Below are 19762 nucleotides of genomic sequence, written 5' to 3' on the forward strand. Positions count from 1 at the left end.
ATTTTACAATCCTTCGACATTTTAACATTATATGTGTTGAGGTTACATTTATTTTTTATGTTTATCATGAATTCGTTTAATTAATTTTTAATACATTATATTCCAATTAATTAAATTATTTAAATTCCAATCTTCCGAAATGTTCAGTTTAAACCATAGAATTTTGAGTACCGTTTCCTATTTTTTATTTATTAAACGTTCGATTATGACATCAATATGGCAAACAGTGGAGATGTCAATTGATCACTCCATAAAAAATTAATACATGCAACTTCGGGAAACGGGTCCTGTTAGTTTATTGATAAAAAAGTTATCCATGGACACTTGAATGACTATATACAGTGCCTTGATTTATATAAAATGCATCCAGTTATCAAAGAGACCATAGTTGTACGTATAAAAATGTGACAAACAACAATGGCATTAAACCATACAATGGAATGGTAAAAATCCTTAACGTCAAGATCAGAAAACGAATCTTCTAGGGAGATAGCATATCTCATTTACTCTTCTGCTTGGTGATAGTTCCGTTAAACAAGCAACTAAATAAAGCCTACAGTGCCTAAATCTTAGCCAAGGCTGCAAACAAGATCTGAACAAAAACGTAAACCACCTACCCTTCATAGATGACCTGAGGCTGTATGCAAGCTAAGATGCTGACTTAAGTCGACTCTTGTACGTCATATATAACTTCTTCAGAAATATTGAAATGAAGTTTGATTTGAACAAATGTGTCAAGTGCTTCATAAGTGTTGGAAAGAAGGTTTAAAGGGAAAACATACAGGTTGATGAAGATACTGATATCAAGGACTGATAAGAGCAGGAAAAATACAAGTACCTTAATATAGAAAAGAACGATTTAAGTTAGCATGCCAAGATGAGAGACAAAATTGGAAGTGAATATATACGCTGTGTAATGAAAACCTGCAAAACAGAGTTTACAAACAAAAACAAGATTATTGCCATTGATGAACTAGTCATGCCACTAATAACGTGCACTTTTGACGTTGTTGACTGGCCGGGAAGGACATAAACACTCCAGAGAGTACCCTATATCTTTACAAAGCCACCATTTACCTATGAATGGAGTATTTGGTTTGTGTATCTACCACTAGTATTCACTCTTAGACGGGTTAAAAAAAAGAGTCCCAAAAGTAATAGTTCCCGCACTATCGACCAAACTCCAACCTCTGTCCCATCACCTCAATGCTCCATACGTGTGTCAATTTCAAAAATACTTTAATGGAATGTACTCTGATAAACTCATAGCATTGTACCCCATCGAGGTACATCGTCCTGATTAACTCGACAAGCAGCAAAATCGCACCCCACCTACATAGATGTCGAAATTCTTTTACTTCAGTAGTTTCTTCCTTCGAAATGCTATACTTTGATATTCTCTCCGTTTCCTGCTTCCCTTGTTGTACAAACCTTGAGAAGTTTAAACGTAACGTTAATAAACATCTTGCTCACAAACTCTTGTTAGATACGATCCCAAAGAGCAGCCTCTTGCGTCTAAGTGGCAATAGTTTATTATAAAAATGAGTAAATAAATAAATAAGAAAATAAATAAATAAATGTAATAAAATGAATAAAGAAAATAAATAAATAAATTTAATAAAATGAATAAAGAAAATAAATAAATGAAGAAAAGAAGAAGAAAATGAAGTCATCTCTGATTCTTATTCGGTTACGTTCAAGTTTGGAATAGCATTTCAGCGCTAACGCCGAAGGTTGAAAAGACGCAGCTTAAGAATTGATTTGTTCTTATTTGTTTATCAGAAAGTTTATTAGATATCAACATCATCATCTTCATCATCACCATCATCGTCATCATCATGATTTTGTGCGAGATTGAATTGAAGAAATCAATGAAGTTGACATTTTTTTAATGAATTGAAAGCTTGGAAATGTCTTACAAGTTGATAAATAATGGTGCTATTTATTGTATTGAGAAGCGTTTATTCTTTTTAAGGTAAGTGTGTAATTAACGCCTAAGTAATAACACAGAATTTATATATTTGCACGCAACACAGTACCTCTCTCTCTCTCTCTCTCTCTCTCTCTCTCTCTCTCTCTCTTTGTTTCTCCTCTTTCTCTCCCTCATATATATATATATATATATATATATATATATATATATATATATATATATGTCGCGGGGTCCGAATCGTTCGACTGGTAGTAATCGTGACACCCTGCACTGAAGAATCCCGAAAGGATGAAACACTAGTGTCTGTAGGTATTTAATTATTATAGTAAAAAAATAATTATGACAGCCCCTTTAAGAAATTCGTTTCTTATCGTTGAGCACTTTCAGTTGAATTAAAAGTCGGTCAATTTAGCTCTTATGCGTAGATCATCGTATAACGATTTGATCACTGTCTGCCTGACGTAATGAACATTTAAATTAAAATGTTTAAAATTCAACGCTATTTCACACGATTAATAGTAGCCGAATGGATACGGCCTCCGCTTATCGAGCCAGAGATGTCTCGTGTCGCGGGGTTCGAATCGTTCGACTGGTAGTAATCGTGACACCCTGCACTGAAGAATCCCGAAAGGATGAAACACTAGTGACTGTAGGTATTTAATTATTATAGTAAAAAAATAATTATATATATATATATATATATATATATATATATATATACTAGCATTTCAGCCCGGCGTTGACCGGGTGTTTGGAGGTGCATGCTGAAAAAAAAAAGGCTCGAACCCGTACCGCGAAGAAGGAAAAGAAAGGGAAAAAAACGTGACGTCTTTGCTGTTATGACCACCGCCAAACCAGAAGTGAAGTATGTTTAAATTAAGGCTAGACAATCGAAAAGAGGGAATGACTTTCGAAAATATCGGCGAAAAAATCGACCACGTCGTTGTAAAAATGTGAAGAAATTAATGTTTTTAGCCAATTTTTCGGTATTTGTCGTCTGAAGGGCGAGCTTCAAAACGATACGTATCTTGTGAAAATCCCTCGCCTCTGTCGAAAGTTTAAGGCAGACATGTAAACATACATACATACATTTACATATTGGTAGCTATAGTTTTCGACCTAAACGTATTAAAAAGCTTGCCCTATCTCTGATGGTAGAGTTTGGTAAAGTTATCAAAGGTCAAATCGTTGAACTTTGATCCCTTAATAGCCAAACTTCTGGTCGAAAATGATTTACAAAGATTTTCCCAAATCTTAGTACCCTGTATATCAAATTTCGGGTCTGTAGACTGAAAATTGACAGAGTTATTGCGTAGGGAAATGTATACAGACAGACACACAGACACACTCAGAGACAAACAGACACTTTCACTTTTATAGATATATAGATGGATATATGCATTATATTTCTGTCTGTCCAACTTTTCCTCGGAAACTATAGAGACGATCTGCCGAGAATTGGTGTGTAAATATAATTCTGATGTATATACGTGTGTATATTTATATATACTAGTGTAAACAACACACACACATATATATTTATTTATATATATGTGTGTGTGTGTGTGTGTGTGTGTGTGTGTGAAAGAGAGGATATATATATGTATATACAGTATATATATGTATATCTATGTATAGATATAAATGTATATATATGTATATCTATATATTTACATATATATATGTATATATACATATGTATATATATATGTGCATATATATGTGTATATATATGTATATATATAAATATATATATGTATGTATATATGTGTGTATATATGTATATATATGTATATATATATTTATATATATATATGTAAGCATATATGTAAGTATATATATATGTAAGTATATATATGTAAGTATATAAATATGTATATGTATATATATATGTATGTATATATGTATATATATATTTATATATGTATATATATTTCTACAGAAATATATTTTCTTTTAATATATACCAATCCTTTTTTAGAAGCTCAATGTAATTAGAGAGCAATATAGGGAATAAATGACAAAAAATATTTTCCAAAATTCAAGATGTTGATCATCATGTAATGTAAGGTGACTTTTACAATTCTTGACAGTGCCTGTTTCGTAGCGCAAAACCAATCCCTTAATTATTATATCAATCAGTAAATCTATTATTCCCTTAACTCATCAGAAGAAATAGCAACAATCAATCCGTCAAAATGGAAATGATGTGATATTTGACATGATTAAAATCGAAAATTGGAAGAGAAACTGCATATATTTTTAATTTGTCAACTACGCCATTTTGAATTGTCAGTATATATATATATATATATATATATATATAGAGAGAGAGAGAGAGAGAGAGAGAGAGAGAGAGAGAGAGAGAGTGAGTGAGAATATCCACTAAATAGAAAACGACAATCTATAATAAAAAATGCAAACATCTGTTTGGAGGTATATATGTTTGTATGTCTGCCTAAAACTTTTTTCAGGGGCGACGGATTTTCACAAGATGGGTATCATTTTGAGGCCCGACCCTCTGGACGACAAATATCGGAAAATTGGCCCAAAATATTAATTCCTACACTCTCGACTGGGCACTTTTCTACAGCGATGCGTCGATTTTTTCGCCGATATTTCCAAAATTATCGCCTTTTTCCGATTGTCTAGCCTTAATTTAAACCTATATCTCTTCCAGTTTGTCGATGGGTGCAACAGCTAACGCGTCACGTTTTTTTTTAATTATTATTTATACACTTGCGTTTTCCTTCTTCGCGGTACGGGTTCAAGCCTTCCTCCCTACTAATACCATTTTTATACGCTGGCAATTTTCCTTCTTTTTTTTTTTTCGCTCAAGCAACAGCCTTGCACCCACCTCCACTTTCTTTTTCTCCTTCGCGATACGGGTTCGAGCCTGTCTGCCTACTACAACTTTTTTTTTCGCTCAACGCACACTTCCAAACACCCGGGCAACGCAGGCACCCAGGCTACTCTATAATATAAATCTCACCTTCTGTTTAAATGTCTGTATGTATGTTTGTATGTTTGCCCAATATTTTCGACGGAGGCCACGGATTTTCACGGGATCGCTATCGTTTTGAAGTTTGACCTTTCGGACAACAATTATGGAAATATTGGCTAAAAACATTAATTCTTTCACCCTCAACTCGACAAATAGGGGTCGCTTTTTTCGCCGATATTTTCTAAAGTCATCCCTTCTTTTTGATTAACTATGGACGCAACCGCAAAAACCTCAGGGTTTTTTTTTCGTACGTTCTTTTCCTCCTTCGCTGTACGGGTTCGAGCCTGCCTGCCTACTACCATTTTTTTTTTAGCCCAACACACACCTAACACCCGGGCAATGCCGGAAACTCAGACTAAGATTATAATATATATTAATGCATAGAGATTTATTCGTTTATTCAATAATGATGATCTATACAGTAGAGGTGTAGGATAAGTAAAACCCTTTATACCATAGTATTTCGAAGCCAAATGCTTCTCATCAGAAAAGGAGAGAATGTGCTAGGTAACATTAGGGATACGACGTCTAGCGATAGCTACATTAGGAACGAAATAACTGTGTGTGTTTGTGAGGAAAATGGTAATATATTAACCCTGTTGATGAAGGGAATAGGAAAACTGAAGTGATCTCTGTGATAGCGTAGTAATATACTTTTATAAGATGAAGGTAGGTGTGTACCATGTGTACCATGGTAGGTTCAATATATGTGTGCCTATGCGCATCTATACTATCGGAAAGAATATAGACGTGATTGATAGGATATATCAATTGGCGACAAAGATGAGATACGAACTCAGTAAATTCGTTTATTAAAAACTCTTAGTTAATGGATTTACTAAAAACAAAGAAGCACATGGTTTACAACCAATTGAAGAAAAAACTTTATAGAAAGCGAAAGGCTGATGGCTGCCATCAATTTACGGAAGTAAAAAGAATTATATTCTTATTGAATTAAACTCCATTTTTTTCGTTTTTTTTTTAACTTCGAAAAAGTTGATGTCATGACGTGTGTAAATTTTTAAATTTTCTTCATGGGAATATTTTTCATCTCGTTTTACAAATTCGTTTTTGAAAAGCGATCATGATGTGTTTTTTTCTGTTAATACGACAAAATGAACAGTACTGTGGAACTGTTTTTCTTTCATAAATAACATTCTTAAAAAGAAGCTTACGTGTAAAGACGAAAAGGATCTTTTGAAATTTGTAAAGTGTTGATATGCTGTACGGTGGATTTTTCTGAACATTTCTCAATGTTGACAATTTTTTGTAGCGAAATCTGTGGAGGTGAGCATCTTGTTTTTAACAAAATTTTGTGTATACGTTGACTTAATATTTGTGCATTTACAAAAAGAAATGGCTTCGGAACAAAAAAAAAGCCTAAGTTGACTTTCAAAAAACAGATGTTGGCTCAGCAGGAGAATTTTGAAACACTTGTCATACAGCAAACTGCAGATAACCGACTATTTTGTGAAACTGTTTCGTCACAAAAATCTAATGATAGTGTGTCTAAATTCTTTTTTCAAAAAAAGTTCAAATACGATCCAGAACGAGGTAGCACTTTTCCCGCCTATTATCGTAGATTCAAGACGATCTTTACAAAAAGATGTGAAAAATGGTCTGACGAAGAAGAAAAAAATTACACTCCTACTTCAGAAATTGGGTACGGAGGATAATACAAAATTTACAAATTTGATTTTGCCAAAGAAATCGGAAGATATTTCTTCTTCGGACATGTTGGAATTTTGTACTGATATTTGGTAAAAGAGACAGCTTTTCATACAAGATATAAGTGTTTAAAGATGCAAAAGGAAGAACTGATGATATTGTCACATGTGCGGGTAAAGTCAACGCCCATTGTGAACTATTTAAATTGAAAGACTGACAGCATCGAAGCATTTGAAGTCAAGAATTTTATCAGTTGTGGAGCAAGATTCAGAAATGAACTTGCAAAAAGTGACAGGAGAATGTGACAAGGGACACCATTGGCATAAAGGGAAACGTTACATCCCAGGTCCAAATTGTGAAACAAAAAAACATTTCCCAAGAACAAAGGAAAAAGTTTAGAATGTTAGAGCTGAGCGGGTTCGCACTTAAGAAAAAAATCTTTTAAAGACCAAATGTAGTTTAGTCGCACTGAATTTCTCAGTGCTGAACTAAACAAAATAAACAAAAAATTAAGTCTAAAGTTAATGTTGTGTTGTCAAAAGAAAAATTGAGACAAGGGGGTAAACAAAAAGTTGTCAATACCAAAATAAATGGTCACATAGTGAAGCTACTTTTGGCTACATGTAGCGATATTTCGATTATCAATGAAGTGACCTGGAAGAGGATTGAATGTTCAAAACTGAAAAAAAAGTTTAAAATTTCCAAAGGAGTATCCAGCAAGAGATTAAAATTCAAGGGAGAGTTTGATTGCAGTGTATCCCTTCGGTCGGAAACTATTTTTTCAAAAGTGTCAGTTGTTCCAGGCATAAATTTTTGCTTCTCCGGAATTGATTGGATCATTTGTTCGATTTATGGAAGCTATCCATAAATTCAATTTGTAATAGTGTTAGTGTATCTGAAAAGAAAAATTCAAACAAAATGAGGATTTTCTTACTGTCTTAAAAAGTGAATTCTCCAGGTATGTGCTCTAAGACCGAAGTGAATTTTGAGCTAAAACAAAATGTGAAACCTGTTTTAAACAAAAAAGAAATTAAAATTGAACTACAAAGACTGCAGGAAAATTGTGTAGTCGATAAAGTTGACTATTCTGAGTGAGCAAGCCCCACTGTACATGTTCAAACAAAAATAAGATTTGGATATGTGCCTATTTTTCTACAGGCCTTAATAACTGCCTGATGGATCATAATCACCGTGTCATCGGTCACCGGTTATATAAAAACAGACTCTCTTCCTGGACTAAACACGATAAACACTACACATTGTCTCTCTGTAAATACGTTAATAAACTTACCTTTCTTATTGAAACCTACAGTACATATTTATTGCTTTATTTCCTTCACGGAACATTGTTTCTTGATTATCCTTTTATTATCTCCACCACATTACTTTACAGTGCTCGAGTTGGTTTTTTTTGGGGGGGGGTTGTTTGTTTATTTACAAACAAACATCTCGAGCACTGTAAATGTGGTGGTCGAATGTTTATTTAATGGAGATTGTAAGAGGTCATTTGGGAGCATCGACCCAATAGGCAATGGTTAGAACTACTGACTATCAATGCGATGATTGTAGGTTCAATCTCCGGCTGGAGAAAGGTGCTACTCTAGCCGCATTGATGAGTTGTGATACAACGAAACAGGACTGACTATATATATATATATATATATATATATATATATATATATAAAGGGCGAATGAACTCTTTTTCTGGGTCAACGGCCAACTAGCACAGTGTATATTTGTGTGTGTGTGTGTGTGTGTGTGTGTGTGTGTGTGTGTGTGTGTGTGTGTGTGTGTGTGTATGCGTATTGGGGTGGAGAGGGCTCCCGTAAGCCGTGGTGAAGGCAACCTTTCTAGGAGAAGCAAATCTCTGATTTAAAAAACAAAGCGGGAGACCAGTACCCGCATTACGTTGGTCTGCAGTTTAATTTGTTGCTGGCTATCTTGCTCTTGCTTGTTGCTGGATCTCAACATTTTGAACCGAGAGAGAGACTTAGCTGTCGTACAAAGCTAAGACTCTGTAACATCATCTTTGTATAGTATGAGATTTTATATGTCTGAGGGAGTGGCACTCGTCTGACAAGACGTTGCAATCATCATATATATATATATATATATATATATATATATATATATATATATATATAAAGTAGCATTAAAGTTTTTTTAGTCAGGTAGAGGGATGACACCCTGTTTATAGCATCTTTGGTTGTATGTAGTATGTATTCTATGTGGTGTTACAATTCATGTCACCTGTGAAAGTAATACCGGGGCGTTTTAATGTTAGACTCATGAGAATATTGCTACCAACTATGGTAATTGTTGAAAAGGTTTCTTATAATCAAAGAGTTTGTTTTGTTTTGTTTTGTTTTTTTCGTATAATTAAAAGTTATCATCCATTGTTTTAGTAGTTTTAAAGTTAATTAAATAATTTTGTTTGAGTTGGTTCTTATTAATACACCTTAATAGTCCTTATTTTTCTATTAATTGGATTGGACCATGTTCTCGTATTGGTTGTTTTCTAACGACGTTTCGACCAATGTAATCTCCGACCATTTACACAGGGTGTTATTGATGAATGGTGGAAAATAATTTTTTTTTGTTTTGTTTTGTTTATCAAATAAACATATTCGTTAGAATTCAAAACGTTTTGGCTGATGTATTCTCCGACTGTTTTGTTTTTTGCTTTGTTTTTTGTTTTGTTTTTTGTTCTTTTTTGTGTGTAACTATGGGTCCGTATATTTTGTTTTTCGTTTGGTTGGTTGTTTTTTTTTTGTTTTTTGTTTGTTTGTTTTTTTAATGGGGTCTGTATATTTTGCGATGAGGATTGATAAATATTTTTACATCATTTGGATTGTTGAACTATTTTTCGCATCTTGGTTGTTTTACCAATGCCCATCTCAAGAATATACAAACTGTCTTTTATATCTCTTGTGTGTTTTTACGTGTACGCATCTGGAATTTTCTCCGCTGGTTTTCGAATTCACCTCGATAAGATGTGTACATGATGTAGGGGAGGTGGCATCGCCGACAATAATCAGAACTGTATTATCATGAGTTCCGTCCAAGTCACGAGGATCAACTTTAAAGAATTCTAACAAATGTTTGTGACGTTGATTTCTCTATCTAGTCTTTCATTTTTAGTTTTTAAAAATTAAGTATGAAATTGCGGAAAATTGCAAAATCTTTTCTTTTTTTTATGTGTTTTTAAACAATTTTTAACTGTGGTTTCCTTCCGTTCTCGAAATTCACAATTTTTAACATATCCTTAATTCTCGTCTTATATTTTAGAACGGGCGTAATAACGCAATTATAACGAAAAGTTTCAATTAAATTTCCCAAAGTATTAAATTCCTCACGATGTACATTATCAGAACTAATCCTAAATTCGTTAGCAACGTTTGCGATTTCAAGCGCATAGTTTAACTTCTATGAGAGGTTTCACCAGTAAGATCGGCTTCAGTTTGATAAAACATTCTAATTGCTAAACAGGTTGAATAGACGCATCTGCTCAGGTGTAAACACGTTGACGCACCGGTTCTCGTTAGAAGTTAATTGACGTTAGGCTTAGTTAGTATATAACGATTAACCATTTTGGAATACCAGGCGTTGTGTGTTAGGACGGTAAAACTCTGAAGATGTTTATAGCGAATACTTCAGTATGACCCTCTAATGACATTTTTTTTTTACACAGTGATCACCAATTATCAAGGTCCGGAAGCCACTCAGGGATAAGGGTTATTGTAAGTACAGTACGTTAGTGTGGAGATTTGATGAAGTGTTTACTTAAGGGGGCGGTTCATTAGGAATTTGTTAACATTGGACTTGAAGACATCCAAGTTGTAGTCCGGTGGGAAGCAGGCAGATGGAACAGAGTTCCACAGGCATGCAGTTCTAAGAAAGAAGCTTTGTTCATTGAATCCGCGTTTTGATTTAGGCACAGATATAGAGTGGGGGAAATTTTTCACAGTGGATTCAGCTAGACGGGTGTTTTTCGTGAAAGATTGGCGAGGGGGGACCAGAGATTGGAGCTCAGATGAGCACCTGCCATGGAAATAACGATAAAACAAGGATAGGTTCGCAACGTCTCTTCTGTGGGAGAGAGGTTGCAGGGTAGAGAAAAGGGCATCCCCCACTAAGCCACGAAGTCTATTTTGTACTCTGTCAAGGCATGATAGGCTGTTTTTAGCAGCTCCTGCCCAGATATGGCAGCAGTATTCCATCCTTGAACGTAATTGGCTTTTACATAGATAGAGAATTGCATCAGTAGTGAGATATCTTCTGGAGCGATATAAGGATCCCACCATCTTTCCAGCGACCATGGCAACAGACTTGATGTACGTGTTTCATTTCAGATCAGGAGTAAAGGTCAAACCCAGAAGCTTGTCAAAACACGGGGCCTCACCCAGACGAGAGCCATCCATCACAATTGATGCCAGATGGGGATCAGAGCGTTGATGATGTAAGGATAGGAGTTTGGTTTTGGATGCATTAAAGGTAACCAGCCACATCTTCCCCCACGTTAGAAAAAAGTCTCCTTGCACTTCTTTGGAAAGAGTATGCGGTCGTATATTTGTAAGGGTTGCTGTTCGTCTATCAGCTTATCACGGTTGAAAGAAACTTCGCGACACTAAGTCGTATAAAATGAAAACTTGGCTTTCATCAGGCTGGTGTAACCTCCGACTTTCTTCCGGCGTCTCTTGTCAAACTCGAGAATCTTTCCGCCAAACTTAGATATCTGTACGGTATTTCGAACGAAAGCCTTTATTTAATTCACTGGAATAGCGTGTTCTCGTTCTGTCAGCCATAACCGGGTAGAAGTCTTAAATAATCTGCAATTGTATTCTTAGTTTTATCCTCACTGAGAATTGAACCTTCAAGCTCCAGAAGAGTGTCGCTTAGAACTGAATTTTATTTAGTGCTTTATCTGTTACGTAAGGACTTGTCAAATATGTTACAAATACCATTTTCGTCGGGTTGTCATGTATTAAATTGGAAATAGCAAACAGGCTTTTTCACTGAACTATTATCTTAACAATTACTTGAATACGACGCACATAGACCTTATTTGTTATGAATTGTCATTATAAAATCGGTTTGCTATTGTTTGGATAGCAAAAACTGCATCGTGTTTCTAATAATAATTACTATAAGTTGCATCATATATTTAACATAAAAGGTTGACGAAGGCTATTATTGTGGCGTTGGCTTTTACCGGAAATCGTCGTCACGTACAAATGAAACCGTTGCATGATGGTGAATCAGCATTTTCGAAAAATCTACGTCACCGTTTGTTTATTATTTTGCTTTTTTGCATTGCTTTTCTTTTTTAGGGTAGGGCAATCACCGTAATCCTCCTCTTTTTATTTGTGCTTCGAATGTATAGAATATAGAATTCAAAATTCTATCCCCCTCTCCCTTTCTCTCTCTCTCTCTCTCAGATAGATATATGTATATCCATCTCTCTATCTCTTTCTCTATATCTCCCTATAACTTTCTCTCTCTCTCTCTCTCTCTGTCTCTCTCTCTCTCTCTCTCTCTCTCTATATATATATATATATATACATATACATATATATATGCATATACATACATATGTATATATATATATACATATACATACATACACACACACACATATATATATATATATATATATATACTATTATATAAAGGAATTTTTTGTGTGCGTGGATGTGTGTGTGCGATCGTGCGTGTGAATTCGTTCCTTATGGATTCCAAAATGGTTGGGTCGATTATTATAAAATTTTACACATATGTATTTTAACTTTAAATGATGACCAACGGATGTTTCACACATCCGTATTTTTATTGTCATCGAAACTGGTGTAATGGCTCATTTTTAAATCAAATCGATTGATTATCTGCTCTAGTTGGGAACCCATCGCGGTGCAATGGAAGGAAACTGCACATGCCTACCCGCAGTCCACAATACATTGTAGTTTACATTGTACGGTAGAGAACTAACTGTTGGTTTTATGAATAACTTTTATATACAATGGTTAGAATTAAAGTTTAAAATGCAAAAGTCACGTATCATGGTTCAATTGTACTCTAAACAGAAACATTAATTTCGAATGTCATATCAAAGAACCTACTGTTGAATTTATATGCCGGGTCTTTCTGCTTGTTACAGTAATAAAACTTCTCAAAGTACTTGCGATGTTAGGCTGTATAAGAATTAAGTCCAAATTGCCTTTTCTTTCTTTCATAGCAATTATCGATACTTATCAAAGACATTACGATAAAAAACATATCTAAGAACACTGCCAGACACATAAGGTACATTTCGTGAAATTTTTAAAACAATCGACCCAGTCATTTAGGAGCCTATGGGAAACTCTCTTTCTCTCACACACACACACACAAAGACAAGGTTCATTTTGTACAGTCGTAGATATATATATATCTATAATATAAAGCTGAATGTCTGTGTGTGTATGTGTGTGTGTGTCTGGTCACGAATAGGCTCCTATATGGTTGAGTATTTTAAAAAACTGATTACATATAATGATAGACGATGTATCGAGATACAGGAATGGGTATGTTTGATCTGGCAGAACAGTGGTTCATTAAAATTGTGGGGTCTGCGTTCGGACCTGGTCCACAAAGTATGGAAATAAAAAATTTAAAAATTAAAAAAAAAGCGTTTACAAGTGTTTTTGATATAGATGTACATAAGAATACTTTGATAAGTATGTTTTAACTTAAATAGGGATCATATAATAAAATTGTGGGGTCTGCGTTCGCGCCTGGCCTTCATTGAATGGAAATAGGCACAAACTTTAATAAAGACTTTTCATATCTATCTGTGTAAGTATACTTTGATAATTATCTTACTGTTTGAAGAAATATGGTATAATAAAATTATGGGGTGTTCGTTCGCACCTGACCTCAACAGAATTGAAATATGTCACAAAGTTTAACAAGGTTTTTTAATATAGATCCACAGAATATTGTGATAAGTGTTTCAGTGTGAACAGGTATGGTATAATAAATTATGGGGTTTATCTATTTTATTTTTACTTTCATCATATTTTGCTTGGGGTTTGATACCCCCAAATTCAACCCAAATTTACAACCCTTCCTTTTCATAACCTATCATACTTCCATAATTCAGAGTGTATTTTCTGTAGGCTGTTTTGAACCCAGTCAATGACGTGTACTTTTGCTAGTATATATCCATATATATATATATATATATATATATATATATATATATATATATATATATATATATATATATAAAGCTTGTTCACACAAAAGCTTGCCATCTTGCTGCCGTTGACTGGCTATCCAATTGTGCAGTCGAAACAGAAACTCAATTCGAAATACAAAGCATGCGTTCAATTTTGGAATGTGGAATGTAAGAACATTGCTTGATAGTGATGATTCTTTCGAGGGGAAGACCACGCCAGTTGCAAAAGTAGTGAAACAATATAACATTGACATTGCTGCCTTGTCTGAGACACATCTTTTGGGATCAGGTGAATTGAAAGAAATTGGCGAAGGTTACACGTTCTTTTGGTCAGGTCGAAAAAAGAGGGAGATGCATAGTTCCGGTGTTGGCTTTGCAATAAAATCAAATATTGCTGACTCTCTGGAGGCTCATCTTCGGGGCGGTGACGATCGTTTAATGACCCTTCGAATGGGACTCACAGCTGGAACGGAACTAACACTGGTAAGTTGCTATGCACCAACTCTAAATGCAGAAGAAGAGGTAGAAGCCACAAACTTCTACGAAAAGCTTGGTGACATAGTAAGAAACGTAAGCTTTCATGACAAGATCTTACTGATGGGAGATTTCAATGCCCGGGTAGGCTCGGACAGGGAGACATGGGGAAATGTGATTGGTGCTCATGGTATGGGGAAAATAAATGACAATGGAATTCGCTTGTTGTCATTTTGTAGTGAACATGGACTCTTCATTACAAATACTATGTTTCAGCAGCTAAATCGTTGTAAAAGCACATGGATGCACCCAAGGTCCAAGCATTGGTATCTTATTGATTTTGTTATAACCCAGAAAAGGAACAGGAGAGATGTTCTTTTGAGTCGTTCATTTCATGACTCATGTTGGCTGTCGGATCACGCCCTGATTCGATGTAATTACGACCTAAGAGCAGAAGGCGTACAATTAAGATACCAAAGCTATTGAATATGGAAGAACTGAACACTGAAAAGAAAGAACAATTATCTTCTAAGTTAGATGCGAAGTTAAACGAAATTGTGATAAACAATGATATTGAAGAGCCCTCGAAGAAATTGCGAGATGCCATCTATGAATGTTCAAGCGAAGTTCTAGGACTTTCCAAGAGGAAGCATCTGGATTGGTTCGACGAAAATGACATTGAAATTCAGGGTATTTTAGACTGGATATCAGACAAGAATTCTGCAGCGAAGAGGTCGGCTTATCTCAGTGTCAGGAGGGATGTTTGGCGCCGATTGAGGAAAATGGAATAAGATTGTTGGTCTGCAAAAGCCTCTGAGCTCCAGGCTGTTTTTGATAGGAAAGATGCGAGGGTATTTTATGAGGGTCTGAAAGAAGTTTTTGGACCACAAATATGTGGTACTTCACCCCTTATGGGGGCAGATGGTACAACCTTGTTTACTGATAAGAATGACATCCTTAACCGCTGGAAGGACCATTTTGAAGGAGTGCTGAATTCTTCTTCTGATGTTGACGATGATGTATTGAGTTCTTTGCCTGCAAGAATCCAAATACCAGAACTAGATGTGATTCCTAATTTTTTTGAAGTTCTCACAGCTGTAAAATAAATGCTACTGAGAAAGTTTGCAGGTGATGATGGTATACCGCCTTAAATATTCAAGTTTGGGAGGAACACACTTTTGAAAAAACTTTTGGAGGTATTCATCAGGATCTGGGAAAGCGGTTCTGTACCTCAGGATTTCAGGACCTCGTCAATAATCCATCTCTTCAAGAATAAAGGAAAGCGCATTGATTGTGATAACTACCGTGGAATATCACTGCTCTCTGTGGTTAGAAAAGTACTAGCCAGGGTCATTTTGAACAGGATAATCATTCATCTTATAGACAAAATTTATCCTGAGACGCAGACTGGTTTTAGATCTGGAACCATCGACATGATCTACTATTTACGCCAAGTTGCAGAGAAGGCACGTGAGAAAAATCAGGATCTGTTTGTCGTTTTATCGACCTAACCAAGGCGTTTGACTCTGTCAACAGAGTCGCACTTTGGAAGGTTTTGAATAAAGTTGGAATCCCTGAAAAAATGTTAAATGTAATAATATCCTTTCACGAGAATATGGAGGCACGTGGAAGAGCAGACGGAAAGTTCTCTGAGTCATTCAAGGTAAAAACCGGTACGAAACAGGGTTGTGTTATGACACCTGTGCTCTTTGCCATCTTCTTTTCAATCATGCTCGAGCATGCTTTTAAAGATTACACGCAAGGTTTCCATTTTGAGTTTAGAACTACCGGGGTCTTTTTAATCATGAAAGATTCAAAGCTACAACACTAACAAGAAGCAAAACTGTTCGTGATTTTCTTTTTGCAGACGATGCTGCACTCGTGGCCACTTCATTTGAAGAAGCACAAGAATTAGTTGACAAGTTTTCCAATGCCGCAAAAGCATTTGGTTTGACGATTAGTATTAAAAAGAAGTTACCTACCAACCAAAGCCCACCCCGTTGCAGCAACATGGTGTGAATATTCCGAGACCAGAATATGTGGAACCGCCTCAGAAAATCTTAGTGAGTAGACAGCCTCTAAAGTATGTTAAATCTTTACATATCTCGGAAGTAAGGTGAATTCGTCAGCATCACTTGATGATGAGATATTGAGCAGAATTTCAAAGGCGACTGATGCCTTCGGCAAACTGCGGTCAAAAGTATGGAATGAAATAGGTTTGACTATAAAGACCAAAATCTCAGTTTATCGTGCAGTGATTGTTTCGATACTCCTGTATGGATCGGAAGCCTGGACCCCATACCGTAGGCAGATTGAGCAACTGGATACATTCCATAAGCGTTCCCTTCGCAGTATATGTGGATTAATATGGAAAGATAAGGCCCCTAACTCGGGATTGTTTGCTAAGTGCGACATTTTAAGTATTGAGGCCTTCCTGGTGAAGTCTCAGCTTCGGTGGGCTGGCCACCTTGTTTGCATGGATGAAAACCGTCTTCCTAAGCAACTAGCATACAGTCAACTGAAAGAGGGTAATCGAAATGTAGGTCGTCCATTTCTGAGGTACAGGGATAAGCTGAAGGACAATCTTAAGCACGCAGGCCTGAACCCAAAAACCTTTGAAGAAGATGCTGCGGATAGAAAATTGTGGAGGGAAAAATGTTTGCAGGCATTAACACATACATTGACACACGGCTATCGAATCAAACAAATATTCGCAGAGCAAGAGTAGGAACAGCACCTTCCCAGCCTGTATCCTGTGAGTTGTGCGGCTTGGTTTGTGGGAGAAGAGCTGGCCTCGTGTCACACATGTGGCACAAGCATTAAAGGCAGAGTGAAACAGGAAATTTTTGGCCATCATGCGTCGAACACGACAGGAGAGTCCATTATATATATATATATATATATATATATATATATATATATATATATATATATATATATATATAACTACTTCATTTATTCACATAAATTTAATATACAAAAGTATAGATTTATGCGTAAACATTAAGTATTTACTTCAAAAGTGCTCAATACGTAGGTAGAGCTAGTTAGTAATTTATAAAATATATATGGCGATTAAGCTACACTGAATATTCTGCGTTTCATCCAACTATAGGATTCGTCAGGCTTATGCGCGAATTCTGTTGTTGCTTCTTGTTTTTATATATGTTGAGGATTTCTAGTTGGCCAATCAGCTTTCTAGTATCCACCGCGCCCCTTCCTATCAGCCAATGAGCATGCATTTTATCAAACAAGGGATCTGTTTTAGAGCTAGGTTAGTGGTTTTAGGTGGCCGTTTTCCTTTTTTTTATACATATAAACATACCTATGTGTACACAATAATGCACATATATATACATATATACATATATATATATATATATATATATACATATATGTGTGTGATCGTTTATTTATATTCATGTTTATTTAATTTATTTGTTTGTTTTCTATTGTTATTGTTAGTTTTAAAGCTATTTTGTATCGCTATCCTAGAGTAAGTTTTATTTTGTGAACACAGTTGTTTGCTATTTCCCGCCTACAGTTTAATAGATTTTGAGGTTCTTTAAAGTACAGGATAGAAAATTTTTCATGGAGGCATAATTTACATGGGTCGTCTAAATGTAAACACATATGAACCATACTTAAAAGATAACGCTACTCCAATTTACGTAAACCCTAAGTCCAACCACCCACCCTCAATTATAAAACATATTCCTAACTCGATCGTAAGTAGACTCAGTAATAACTCAAGCGATGAAAATGCATTTAACAGGTCATCCAATATTTACGAAACAGCCCTAAAAAATAGTGGATACAAAAATATCGATATCAAATATAAGCAACAAAACACCAACAACTATAATAAAATTAAAAACAGAAGAAAAAGAACTATAATTTGGTATACGGCCCCATACAATCAAATGTTAAAAACAAAACTTGGCAAGAAATTTCTAGATCTTATTGAAAAACACTTTCCCGCAACCAACCCCTTACACAAAATCTTCAATAAAGATACCTTGAAGTTATCTTACAGTTGTTGCGAAAATTTAGAGATGATAATTAAGGCACATAATAACAAAATACTAAATGAAAACAATGTAAACAACAACAAAATAAACAATAAAAAAGTAGACACCAGGACAGAAATAAAACCAACACTAGCAGAAATAATAATAATAATATTAATAATAATAATAATAATAATAATAATAATAATAATAATAATAATAATAATAATAATAATAATAACAAACCCCGGAGAAGAACAACCATACCATAAATAAAAATACTAATAACGAACAAGATAAATGCAATTGTAGACACCGCACACTTTGCCCACTCCAAAACAAATGTCTAACAAAAAGCGTAGTTTATCAAGCAACATTATTTGCGAAAGAAAACCCGAATAACAAGAAATATTACATAGGCATGACTTCCTTAGATTTCAAAACCCGATACTATGACCACAAAAGCATATTTAAAAATAAAAAACACCGTATAAAAACAACACTAGCGAATAAATACTGGGAACTCAAAGAAAGCGGACATTCGCCGGTAGTCGAATGGAAAATAATGAGACAAGCTACCACATGCAGACATTTAGACGACCCATGTAAATTATGCCTCCATGAAAAATTTTCTATCCTGTACTTTAAAGAACCTCAAAATCTATTAAACTGTAGGCGGGAAATAGCAAACAACTGTGTTCACAAAATAAAACTTACTCTAGGATAGCGATACAAAATAGCTTTAAAACTAACAATAACAATAGAAAACAAACAAATAAATAAATTAAATAAACATGAATATAAATAAACGATCACACACATATATGTATATATATGTGTATATATGTATATATATGTGCATTATTGTGTACACATAGGTATATTTATATGTATAAAAAAAAAGGAGAACGGCCACCTAAAACCACTAACCTAGCTCTAAAACAGATCCTTTGTTTGATAAAATGCATGTCCATTGGCTGATAGGAAGGGGCGCGGATGATACTAGAAAGCTGATTGGCCAACTAGAAATCCTCAACATATATAAAAACAAGAAGCAACGACAGAATTCGCGCATAAGCCTGACGAATCCTATAGTTGGATGAAACGCAGAATATTCAGTGTAGCTTAATCGCCATATATATTTTATAAATTACTATATATATATATATATATATATATATATATATATATATATATATATATATATATATATATATATATATATATACACATCGGCAGTGTCTAGCGGCACTGATGAGTTGTGATACAAGGAAACAGGACTGTATGTCGATGGTTTTGTAATCTCACCGTCTAATTGGCTAAAAAATCCGACGCTCGCTCTTTGTTTATAAACAAGCGGTTAGAGCAATGTAAAAGTGGTGGACAAATGTTTGCTTAAATAGACATTTGGAGAGATAATTTACGGGCGCCGCTCCTGTGGGTCGATCGGTGGAACT

Source organism: Euprymna scolopes, chromosome 10, assembly GCF_053919585.1.
Source record: "Euprymna scolopes isolate OS-2025 chromosome 10, ASM5391958v1, whole genome shotgun sequence".
Taxonomy (NCBI): Eukaryota; Metazoa; Mollusca; class Cephalopoda; order Sepiida; family Sepiolidae; genus Euprymna; species Euprymna scolopes.